The 13,542-nt window shown below is 43.2% G+C and overlaps 1 long non-coding RNA gene across 1 annotated transcript; it reads right to left on the bottom strand.

The window, feature by feature from the left end:
- Positions 1-3,012: 3,012 nt before the first annotated feature.
- Positions 3,013-11,796, bottom strand: LOC122923840. The gene is made up of 3 exons (XR_006387333.1): positions 11,353-11,796; positions 4,250-4,632; positions 3,013-3,937 (listed from the first exon to the last, which is right to left on the bottom strand). It is a non-coding gene; the product is annotated as an uncharacterized LOC122923840 (long non-coding RNA).
- Positions 11,797-13,542: the final 1,746 nt, after the last annotated feature.

Genomic DNA, 13,542 nt, shown 5'->3' with positions numbered 1-13,542 from the left:
CCCAGTCACAAAACTTTCAACAGTCACAAAACTTTCAACAGTCACAAAACTTTCAACAGTCACAAAACTTACCCCATTCACAAAACTTTCAACAATCACAAAACTTTCCCCATTCACAAAACTTTAGCCAGTCCCAAAACTTTCCCCCATCCAACACTTTACCTACGTACCACAACTTCCCACAGGCCCAAAACGTAGGCACTGCACAAAACTTTCCAGCTTTACAGAACTTTCCATCAACATCCCACATCTTTATTCCATCCCAAAGCCATCCACCGTCCCAAGGACAACCTACGTCCCACCAATACCCAACGTCTCACACATTTCCACCTTCTCAAAGCCATAGCACATCCCTCAGATATCAACCTGCATCAACCTTTCAAGAGACTTTAAGCCAATCTCAATCACAGCTACCTTCCTATGTCTCTGCACAAACACCTTTCCAATCCAACAGCACTGGAAGTTCCCAAACACGTCTACAGACACCAAGTCCAGATGTGATTTCTATGTCAACTCCAAGTAAAATCTCCATAAACGAAGGAGTTTCCACCTCCGTTTTTCCCACTCCAACCACTTTTACTACCCCTTTCTCAAACAAATCTGTTCCATACCAATCTGGTACTGATTCATATTCCCTTCATACTCCACAACATCAACAACAGGGTGAATATGTCAGACCACAACATTCGTTCATGCAATCACTTCTAGACCAAAGTGCAGAAGATGATGGGTCCCCAACTGCAGCCCCAGGAAAGGCTCCATTCACTCAACCACCACCCTAGTTAACAAAATATATATTATGTTTTAAAGTTTATAAATGAGTACCTCACAAGGTTTATATTGACCACTGTGTCAATTTTTTTAAGTTTATAAATAAGTACCTCACAAGGTTTATATTGACCACTGTGTCAATTTTTGGAAGTTTATAAATAAGTACCTCACAAGGTTTATATTGACCGCTGTGTCAATTTTTGCACTTTAATGATGTTGAACTTGAAACATTTTATATGTTTTATACTTTTATATTATTAGATTAATTTTAAGGATGTTTCAGATATGTGTGTAATTATTGTGCACTTATCAGCTTTCAGAAGCCCATACAAGCTGCTAAATATAGGCAGGTGGTTTGATTTCCTCGTTCGGACGTTTAGATTTTCAAGAACTAACATGATAATCATAGCAGATTGGACCCTAAAAAGAGTAATTGGCCTTATTATTCATGATTTCTTTATCTCCTGCCCAAGGTGCTAATGACTTACAGTTTTCCAACTAGTCTTTTTTCCTTATATTAAAGGGAGTCTGTCACATTTGACCATATTAGACAGATCCTATAGCGTTATATGTGCCACCCAGCAGTTAAAAACGGTACCTTTGTTGCATATAACCGAGTCTTCTTTCTGCCAAAAATGAACTTTGAAGATTATGTAAATGAGCCCTCTCAAGTGCCCAGGGCGGTGTCTCAATCTTCCGAGCCCAAGACCGGACCTCCCCAACGGCTCATAACCCTGCCCTCCGTGTGCCTGTGCCCGCCCGTTTACTCCCCTCCCCTCGCCTTTTCCATTGCGGCTGCGCGGACAAATTCGTAGCCGGCGCATGCGCAGTAGGTATTGCGATGCCCTGCCAGGACCGGGCATCGCATTGCGCATGCGCCAGCTACGAGCTACGAGTTTGGCCGCGAGATTGAGACACCGCCCTGGGCACTTGAGAGGGCTAATTTACATAATCTTCAAAGTTCATTTTTGGCAGAAAGAAGACTCGGTTATATGCAACAAAGGTACCGTTTTTAACTGCTGGGTGGCACATATAACGCTATAGGATCTGTCTAATATGGTCAAATGTGGTGACAGACTCCCTTTAAGGAGAAAAATGCCATTCACCAGCACATGGGTCAGAGACACAGAGATTAGCTACCATGACTAGACTCAGGTTGGTTCAACTCTTTTACGGTAATGGACTGCAATGATTATGATGATAGTTCTTGTTTACCACTTGTGAGTGAGTGACACAGTACACAAATCCATATACTGTCACTTATTCACCACCTTGCGTGGTCTGCACAAAGCTGATGACTTTTTCTCCCACCTGTTGTTGTTCCATTGCTATTGTCTCGCTATCGTGATCCTCCATTGTACACTTGCTTGAAAACTATGCAAATACAAGAATAGAAATGGCATATGTCATTACTATTTTCTTTGATATAATGTCTCATGCACAAGACTGAACACACTCAGAGACATGGTGTTTGTCAAAAAAAATTGTACCTGCTGATGTAATTTAAAGGGGTACTGGAGGACACACCATCAGTGATTACACTGATTCTTTGCATGTTGTGCCACCCACATGGCTGTAGTCTAGCACTTTTTACATCATATTGATGATGCACAGTAGCCCTGTGTTTGGTGCATAGCAGCATTGAAATAACTGATAATGTGCACTTCCATTTGCATGTTTCATGTCACCATATAACTTCTGGCCCGCTCAAGGAAGACATGTCTCGCGGTGCATACTGTAGTGTGATTATTCTGAACTTGGTATGATGATGCTATCACATAGCATGTGCAATCATGAGAATGGTGTACACTTCAGTCACAGATAGAACAACTTTTTCACAATGGACATTTTGTTATTCCTACATGTACGGTAGAGCTTATCCTTTTCTTATGTGAATTCTAGTTCCATTGTGTTGAGCTACGTGCTTTTATGGAAGTTTATTTGTAAACTTATGCAAATGATTATTCAAATATAAAAATATATTTTAAAAAAAAGTATTTATCTAAATGAATACTTTTATAATTTCAAATATACTTTGTCAGTGGTTTTCATACTTTCAAGACTCAAAACGACAAACAAGGGATATGGAGATGGTTGGAGAGGCTTACCTTTTGCTGAATCCAAGGCAATAAATGTAGGTAGACCGATACATCATGGTTGACTCAACAATAAACAACAATATATTAAGAACAAACAATAAAATAAACTATTATGTACATAACTAATTACAACTTTCAACTGTACATATTTAATAAACAAACAGTAACAAACAATAGAGAATATTTGTTCAAATATGTTCATCCTGCCAATGCACAGATCCAGCTGAAGAAATGAAATATTCTGCAAATTGATCGCGCATGCGACTCACAGCAACTGTTGATCTTGGGCCAGTTTCTATGTTATCTCCTGGTGGATTTAATGACAGTGGCTCCGTAGACAAAGGCTCTTTGGTCAGTACATAATTGTGCAACACAACGCATGCTTTTATGACATCATCCACAGTATCTGTTTTCAATTGTATTGGACGAGTGAATATTCGCCATTTTGCAGTCAATATGCCAAAAGCACACTCGACCTTCTTCTTGCTCGAGTCAGTCTGTAATTGAACACTCTTTTGCGATAGTCTAGACCACGGCTGGCATATGGCTTCAGTAAATTTCCACACATTTGGAAAGCTTCATCTCCGACTAGAACAAATGGAAGTGCAGGGTTTGTAGTACCTGGTAAAGGCCTGGGCTCTGGTATACCAAAGTTTCCAGAGTACAGCCTTTTTCCCATATTAGAATTTTTAAAAACACGTGAGTCATTTGTTCGTCCAAAAGCTCCAATATCAACAGCCACAAATTTGTAATTTGCATCAACAATTGGCATTAGGATCACAGAAAAATACTTTTTATAGTTAAAAAATGAGGATCCACTACGTGGGGGCTTCAAGAGCCTCACATGCTTCCCATCCACTGCACCAATACAATTGGGAAACTGTGTCACCTCATAAAACTTGTCGGCTATGCTGATCCACTGTTGGCAAGTAGGATGGGGAAGAAATTCTTCACGCAGAAGATTCCAAATTGCCCGGCAGGTATCTTTAACAATGTAAGATATTGTAGATTTCCCTAGTCGAAATTGAAAATGAAGACTGGAAAAACTTTCACCACTAGCCAGAAACCTACAAAAAAATAAAATAAAATTTAACATAATTGTTACACAAATACTATTCACAATAAAAAAAACTGCAGCAAAACAACTTTTTGGATTGTCCCACAAGCATTATTTCAAGATCCTTCACAGCAAACAGATCAACATTACCTAGCGGTTAAACGGAAAATGGTTTCAAATTTGGATGCATTTACATATTTTAGGTAACTACTATATATAAAAACTTGTCTCTTGAGATTAATCATATACTCACAATAATAATAAAAACAAAAAGGCTCTGAAACATAGTAGAAGCAATAATGGAAAGTTGTACCATACATACCGCAGAGTGACATGAGTCGTTCTTCTGGAGTTACACTTCGACGAAATTTCGTATCCTTCCGTCTCAATCGGCGACGTAAACGTTGGGAAAGGTCATCAAAGCTTGCGACACTTACACAGAGATATTCTGCAAATTTGACAGGGTGTTTTCGGAGTTCTTGATAAAGGGTCAAATAAACACCTCGTGTCATTCGGCATGATGTAATGGGATGCACCCAATATCGCCGCCTCCTTTTCATGGATGACATTCGCATCTTTCGAAGTTTCCATATCATATAGTCCACAGAAAAAAGGACATGAGCGGGCAGCATTGTTCCTCTTCCGGCAATTGGATGTCACAATATAGCACCATTTTTATATAGCATGCAGATAGGGGAGGGACAACTGAAAAAAAAAAAATGAAAAAAAAGGATCCGTTATCGGAGTAACTAAACGGATTGAACGGACATTAACTGACATTTTTAATCTGTTTATTAACATATCCGTTAGATGGTATCCGTTTAAAAACGTAGCAAAATATGTCCGTTACGTTCCGTTATGAATTAATCCGTTTCAATTTTGAAACGGACGCAAGTCATAACGGAAAGCCGAATGGAGGACTAAACGCTGATGTGAACGAGGCCTAACCCGTGGCACCCGTGTGGATTTGGTGTTACCCAGAACAAAGAATGGTCCTTGCCTTATGTATATACAGCAGCATAAAAGGCCTTTTATGTCGGGTGTGATAAAGATGCCCTCAATCGGGGCTGATTACGTTTGCTCTAGTGCTCCAAATTAATAGTAACCCAAGGGCTTTACGTGCACGGAAGAAAATAACTATGACACACACACTGGGGTCAAAGCAAATTCTTGTTTCTTACAGGAAGTACAGCAGTTTATATAGACATCAGAGAGGCATTCCCCCTGATGCATATGACATTGTTACATTGGCTGAAATATGAAAATAAGACAAGAGATAACACTTGGTATCTTCCCATTGTGCATTGTTTTACTAGCTGTGGTATGTGAACTATTTAAATATCTAGCTGTGAGCGCCATCTTGTAATGGAGTTCTCTAACAGCATAAAAAGCATATATGGCGTAGCAAGGAGTGGTGTTCTCTTGGGTAGGATGGAAACTTTGTGCTCTGGAGAAGATAAGGTGTTGTCTGAGAGCTAAGGTATATGGGAGCTTTCTTAGCTGAATCAAAGAATGTAGTCCACATCTCGATCAGTCCCCCCTTGGACCTCATTCTTTCCCTAACGAAAGCCTAGCACATTTGTCCCCATGCTTTGAATCCTCTTCGCCAGCTTCGTTGACAACCTAGCCTAGTGTATAGACTCCCATGACACTGGACTTTCCATGGGAAAGTCAGATGTCAGTCCCTATGGTCGATGATCTCCAGGTGGCGTTGTAAATAGGAAGGGGGACCAACAGAGCTAAGTGGACTTTGTCTCCTATCCTTATGGAGGTCTCCCATGAGCATCTCCGGGGTAGCCTCAGCTACAACTTTGAACAAAAACCTCCTAATGCAGGGGATGACACATCAAACAATTAACGCAAATAGCAGAATTAAAGATAAAATTCAGGAATAGGAAGTAAGTCTTTTTAGGGCATTCATGACCTGGTCATTGATTAGTGTGAACATAACAGCGACAACAACAACAACAAAACATTTGTAAAGCGCTTTTCTCCCGTAGGACTCAAAGAGCATAAGCTTTTCTCAGATCGGTACATAGTGATATGAACAGGTGGAAAAAGTTAGGTGATTGTAAATGCCAGGCTAAACAGGTGGCTTTTCAGTTTTGATTTAAATATGTCCAGGGTTGGAGCTGTCTTGATTGCGTTTGGCAGGGCATTCCACAAGGTAGAAAGCTCTGGCTCCAAGGGTTTTTAGTTGAATTCTGGGGGCTGGTCAAGTTATTGGATCCTTTTGATCTGAGGTTATGTGAGGTGTGACGCAGATGCAACAAAACCTTCAGGTATCCAGGGCCTAGGTCATGTAGGGATTTGAATGTTAGCATGCCAATTTTGAAAAGTATTCTCCATTTTATCGGTAACCAGTGTAGTGAGCAGAGGATTGGTGTTATGTGACAGTGGCGGGGTTGGCTTGTTAACGGTTGGCTTGTTGCGGCAGCATTCTGTACTAGCTGCAGGCGGTGTAGGTCTCTATTAGGAAGGCCTACATAGAGTGCATTGCAATAGTGCAGCCGTGATGTGATAAAGGCGTAAACTAGGGTTGGAAGATCTTCTGAAGGAAAGAGGTGCTTAATTTTTGCAATATTCCTTAGTTGAAAAAAGGAGTGTTTCGTCACAGCTGAAATTTGGTTCCTGAGGTTTAACTCCTTATCCATCAGTAAACCCAAGCTGCGCACAGTGTTGGAGCTAGTAAGGTCTGAGTTCCCTACCCTCAGTGGTGTTGACTGTGTCTGGAGCTGTTTTGCTGTTAGGCGCTGGCCTCCGATGACAAGAACCTCTGTTTTGTCAGCATTTAGTTTAAGCCAGTTTCCATTCATCCACTCCTGAAGCTCGGCTAAGTATGTGTTTATTTTTGGGATTGGGTCTGTCATATCGGGTTTGAATGACATATATAGCTGGGTGTCATCAGCATAGCAGTGGTATGTTAGACTGTGTTTTTGGATGGTTTTCCTGAGTGGCAGCATGTATATGGTAAACAACAAAGGGGATAAGATTGAGCCCTTGGGCACACCATATTTTAGTGGTACAGGGTTGTACTGGAAAGGCCCCAAGGCTCCCCTTTGAGTTCTGCCAGCCAGAAAGGAGGAGAACCATTGGAGGACTAAACCATCAATGCCACAGTACTCTTGCAGTCTGTTAAGCAAGATTTCATTATCAATTGTATCAAAAGCCACTGAGAGATCAAGCAGTACCAGGATGGAACACCCGCCTCTGTCTCTGGCCATGAGAAGGTCATTGCAAATCCGGACAAGAGCTGTTTCACAGCTGTGGTGCTTCTTAAAGACAGATTGTAGGGGGTCAAAGATGTTGTTCATTGAGAGCCTGGCTTCAAGTTGGAGATATGCAGCCTTCTCAATAACTTTACCCAAAAAGGGAAGGTTGGAGACCGGTCTGTAGTTGCTCAGAATATCCGGATCTAGGGATGGTTTCTTGAGTAGTGGCCTGATGATTGCTTCTTTCAGACAGGTAGGAAACTTCCCCGCTTGCAAGGAGCAGTTGACTATCTTATGGAATGCTGGCATGAACAGATCAGGGCATTTCAACATAAACTGTGTGGGGCCAGGGTCCAGTTCGCAGGTAGTCTGGCGAAGGTTTTGAAGGATGTTTGAGATGGCTTCTTCAGTAATTACCTTAAAGTCAGACCTGGCAGTAGGTTGTTGTGGCATCCATTATGAGGCTCTGCATAGGTTTTCGGTGTTGTAGATTTGACAGCAGACCAAATAGATGAGACTTTGTCTGTGAAGAAGAGGGCAAATTTCTCACATTGGTCCTTACAGGATGTGATGTTGGGATTCCGGCACAAAGTATTGCATAGACTGTCAACTGTGTGGAATAGCTGGACTGGTTTGTTTCTGCTTTTGCAATTTCCTGTGAAAGAAAAGAGGACTTTTTCTTGTTAATCATTGCCTGATAATTCTTTTGGTGACAAATTAGGGAGTGTTTATCCTTTGAGCGCTGTGTTTGCGCCATTGTCGTTCTAGTCTGCGTGTCTCTTTCTTTAGCTCCTTGTCGAACCATTGCGCATGATGTAATGGTGTGGAGCGTTTGATGCGTAGGGGAGCAATAGATTCAAAGGCAGATGATACAAGGCAGTTACATTTATGGACCATGGAGTCGAGGTCTAAGCTGTGTTCTGTTAGTCCGTCCAGGTTTAGGTTGTGCTGAAGATGTTGGGGTGATAGACCTTTCAGAGAACGGTATTTTGCTTGGCGTTTTAAAGCTGGTCCTGCAAGGGAAAAGTGGATAGTGTGATGGTCTGACCAAACTACAGGATTTATTTCCATCTTGGATATTGATAGTCCTGAATGAAATATGAGGTCCAAGGCGTGGCCTCTCTTGTGTGTAGGGAGGTGAACGGCTTGAGAGAAGCACAGTTCATTCATGTTGAGAAGTAAATCTCTTCCTAGCTGGAGGAGTGGGTGTCCACCCATGCGTTAAAGTCTACCAGGATTATCCATCTAGGGTGTTCCAATGCTAGACAGGATAGAAGATCAGCCATTTGCTTGAGAAAGTCTGAGCCACTGCCAGGAGGGTGGTAGATCAGCAGTATGTTTATGAACTATCAATACTGGGAGTCTATGGTCTATACTATTAATGGGTCACTGGGCTACAATTATCGGACTGTAACAACTTTGTTCTTCCATTTGCACACTTCTTCCCCAGCCCAGAAACCTGATTTTACTATCTCAATAAGAATTCATATTTTTTTAGGGCTCTTTCACACCTGCGTTATAGTCTTCCGGCATAGAGTTCCGTCGTCGGGGCTCTATGCCGGAAGAATACTGATCAGGATTTTCCTAATGCATTCTGAATGGACAGTCCGTCCTTCAGGATGCATCAGGATGTATTCCGTTCCGGAACGGAACGTTTTTTGGCCTCAGCAAATAGCGCAGCATGCTGCGCTTTTTGCTCCGGCCAAAAATCCGGAACACTTGCCGCAAGGCCGGATCCGGAATGAATGCCCATTGAAAGGCATTGATCCGGATCCGGCCTTAAGCTAAACGTCGTTTCGGCGCATTGCCGGATGCGACGTTTAGCTTTTTCTCAATGGTTACCATGGCTGCCGGGACGCTAAAGTCCTGGCAGCCATGGTAAAGTGTAGCGGGGAGCGGGGAGCAGCATACTTACCATCCGTGCGGCTCCCGGGGCGCTCCAGAGTGACGTCTGGGCGCCCCAAGCGCATGGATCACGTGATCGCATGGACACGTCATCCATGCGCATGGGGCGCTCTGACGTCACTCTGGAGCGCCCCGGGAGCCGCACGGATGGTAAGTATACTGCTCCCCCGCTCCCCGCTCCTACTATGGCAACCAGGACTTTAATAGCGTCCTGGGTGCCATAGTAACACTGAAAGCATTTTGAAGACGGATCCGTCTTCAAATGCTTTCAGTACACTTGCGTTTTTCCGGATCCGGCGCGTAATTCCGGCAAGTGGAGTACACGCCGGATCCGGACAACGCAAGTGTGAAAGAGGCCTTAGTCAGGATCAGCAGTCACACAAGGGGGAACAAGAAACATCCTTTCAAGTCTCCCAACTCAATATTTTCTTGAAATAACTCGAATTAGGCTTTCCTACAAGCTTTACTAACGTGTCTTTTTACCACCACCCAATCTCCAGACACAAGTGGGAGGGTTCCTGGTGTTTTATCAATATCTGGAAGTGAAGCAAAAACTTGAGAATGTATTTTAGTCAAATGCTTGTGCAAACTGATCACATAATCTGTCAGACAACCATGTTGCATCTGGAGCCACTGTGGGAAATACAATCCTGTCCTAGGGCCTGACCCACTAAGGACTTTATAGGGACTAAGGCCTGTCTCACGGTTAGGGGTATACCTTACTGAAAATATGGCTACCAGCAGGCACTCTGTTCATGGCTTACCAGTCTCTTCCATGGCTTTTTTAATCTTTACCTTTAGTGTCCCGTTCAGGTCCTTTTTTTCCCCCTACTCTACAGCTGCTTTGTGGATGGTACGAAACATGTAAGGCCAGTTCTAAACCCAAAACCTTCATTATCTTCTGCATCACTTCACCTGTTAAGTGAACACCTGTGTCACTTTCAATGGTCTCAGGTACCCCATACCTGCATACAACTTCAGCCATAATCTTCTTTGCTGTGGTCTTAGCTACCGGGTATGCTTCTGGCCAACCTGAAAACAAGTCATCACACACCAATACATACTCCTACATGCCCACCTTGGGTAGTTGAAGGTAGTCTGCAAGCGTTGAAACAGATACAAAGGGCAAGATGTGTGTTTTTGGGGTACCTTAACCACCTTGTCTCACATTGTTCTGGGCAAAAATCATACATCCTTGAGTATATCTGGCTGCTACAGTGCTAAACCCTGGGGCGTGCCATGCACTATGTACTAAATCACACACAGCAGCTTCTGACTGGTGCATCATTTGGCTGTGTGACCTTCCTCTACTAGTCAGTTTTCTAGTTGGCAACACATAAGGTCAGATTCCCGGTCCACACAGACATAACATTCAATGTCGAACAGACATATAGAACACTTTCTCATACTTTTACACACACAAGTGTTTGAACTTATTAACGAATAACGTACAAATAACATACATACATGCTTAATACACACACACTCAGTACCTCACGCACATTTTCTTTTGAGTATGTGGTGGATGAATATAATATTAATGGGAAATGCCTATTCCAAATATGGTTATATAAGCCCCATACAACGGAACAGATATGCTGTACAGTTTCCAGGTGCACCAACCTGACTTTAGATCTACGTCAACTCGCTCCCCCTCCCATTGTGTAACTAAGATGGTGCCTTCATCCGGAGCTACGCCCGGCCAGGAATGCGGCTGGAAGAAGAAGATATACAAACCTAACCAATTATTTGTTGCCAAATACACTAACCAAGTTACCACCAGTTGTGATGCCGGGCAGCTACATAAAATGCTATGACCGCGAAGAATAAACAGAAGTGTGAAGAATCACTCAGCTGAACGTGTGTCTGATTTCTTCTGTGCTAGCACTACGCACAATTTGGCAGAGAGCTCATACGTCTTTGGGTAAATTACCCTGCCTTAACAATTATATCCAATATATCTTAGTATTGCAGTGTTCTCACTATCACACATTCCAATGTCATGACATAACTCCCCCCATGCAGCTATGGCCCCCTGTCTCTAACCGGGCAACGGAGACACACACTGTGCAGGGCACACAGGCACACAAGAAACAATGCTTCACATACTTATTTCCACGCACTCAATACTCCATTTAAAATCACATCCTGTAATCTTCAACTTCTTCACATCCATGATCCTTTATAACATACACACAATGTGTCTTTCTGAATCTTTCCCAGACTAGCTTCCTCTGAGCTTCCTCCCTAAATCAGGGTGCCACCGTACTAGTACACTTAGGGTTAAGATTCCCATGGATTTACTCACCTACTTCACACACACAACCAAGACAGAAGCTGGCACCTTCAACTTCACGCTCCCAAGCAAAGCTCAGAACTACGCAGTATATACACTCTGGCTCCCACGTCTGGGCCGCCAGCCGGGACTAATCCACCTGCCGCCTTCTAAGGGAAGATCATTTAAGATGCCCCAGTCCAGGTCCTGCAGGTCTGCCGCCTCCTAAGGGAAGATCACTTAAGATGCCCCAGTCCAGGTCCAGCAGATATTTACTGTAGTCCCCCTGGGCTACTTCATCTGCTACTTCCTAAGGGGAGATCTGTAAAGACGCCCCAGTCCAGGTCCAGCAGAAATCAACTGTAGCCCCCCTGCCAGGGGAAATCTGCTATGCTTAACAGTTAACTGTGAAGGTGCCTGACACAAACCACGCAGACAAAACACAAGCACAGAAGAGCAAACTCAAAAGAAGGATTCTAGGAACTCAGGATTTTACATCAACTGAAGTTGCTACTACGTACGTAACCTCAATAGCAGAACAGATTGCCACAGCACAGTGGAGCAGCAAGAGGCAGGTGAGATGACCAAAATTTTGAAGTCCTCGTCAAGCGTGGTCCACCGTGCACTGGGAACCCCAAAACTTTGACTAGCGACGTTACTTCTCCAGAGCCCCACGTATCAGGCGCCATACGATAAAGATGCCCTCAATCGGGGCTGATTACATTTGCTCTACTGCTCCAAATTAATAGTAACCCAAGGGCTTTACGTGCACGGAAGAAAAAAACTGACACACACACTGGGGTCAAAGCAAATTCTTGTTTCTTACAGGAAGTACAGCAGTTTATATAGACATCAGAGAGGCATTCCCCCTGATGCATATGACATTGTTACATTTGCTGAAATATGAAAATAAGACAAGAGATAACACTTGGTATCTGCCCATTGTGCATTGTTTTACTAACTGTGGGATGTGAACTATGTAAATATCTAGCTGTAAGCGCCATCTTGTAATGGAGTTCTCTAACAGCATAAAAAGCATATATGGCGTAGCAAGGAGTGGTGTTCTCTTGGGTAGGATGGAAACTTTGTGCTCTGGAGAAGATAAGGTGTTGTCTGAGAGCTAAGGTATGTGGGAGCTTTCTTAGCTGAATCAAAGAATGTAGTCCACATCTCTAGTAGGCGAATGCCTAATTTTTGGGGCCTGTACTGGCCGATAGTTACATTTTTATCCTGTGACCGCCTAATGTACCTCCAGCCACAGAATCCAAAGTTCTTTGCTGTCAAGTGAATGCCTATTGCCTCATTTTTGGGGCCTGTACTGGCCGACAGTTAAATTTTTTATCTCTAGCCACATAATCACACCCTTGTCTCACTCCTCTGCCTCTCATTATGGTGGCGTATGAACCGCATTCACCATATAAGGACCTTCTAATGTCACAGGGTTATGTCACTGTGCCCCTCACCCTGTACTATGCCCCTCATTTCGTACTGTGCCTGCTTATACCCTGCATTGTGCCCTCTTACCACACCCTGTGCAGTGCCCCTAGTCATTCCCTGTACTGTGCCCTCTTATACCCTTTTATCCGGTCATGGTATGGCGATGTTATCCGGTCACTGTACAGAAGTGTAATCCGTTCAATGTATGGCGGTGGTATCCAATAACTGTATGGCCATAACTATATCCCTTTCCCAGCCCTCGCCATCCTTTTTTAGACCTGGCATGAGCAGGAAAAATATGCAGATTGCGGTGCTAAGGACCTCTGGCCACAATCTGTGTCAGAGATACACCTAACATAGACGTATTTCTATATAATAAATTACCACCTAATTGTATTATTATTCAGGGGTAGGGCTAATATCTTTAAATTATATTGATTATAGTGCCCTGTATTTCCCAATAGAAAAATGATCCTTGGGAAACACCGTCCTCATCCCTGACCACCAGGACCAGGTAGCGCTCTGTCAGTACATGGCGGCCTCCCCTCTCCGCTCCACTGCTTCGCTGTGTACCCGTGCTTATTCTGACACTAGGGCTGGGTTTACATTATATTTTTGCCATCCGTTTAATGCATACCAAAAATGTATTCATTAACAGATGCCTCAGACTGATGCCGTACAGTGGCGTCCGTTCACCATACATTTCCATGGTAGAAAAAAAAATTACGTTAACGTATGCATTTTTTTACTGGACTCGGCAGGATACAAAAATGTGGAGGGCTGCAC

This window comes from Bufo gargarizans, unplaced genomic scaffold (assembly GCF_014858855.1).
Source record: "Bufo gargarizans isolate SCDJY-AF-19 unplaced genomic scaffold, ASM1485885v1 original_scaffold_1973_pilon, whole genome shotgun sequence".
Taxonomy (NCBI): domain Eukaryota; kingdom Metazoa; phylum Chordata; class Amphibia; order Anura; family Bufonidae; genus Bufo; species Bufo gargarizans.
Note: the sequence above shows the minus strand (reverse complement) of the source record. Positions and strands in the feature narration are given on the sequence as shown.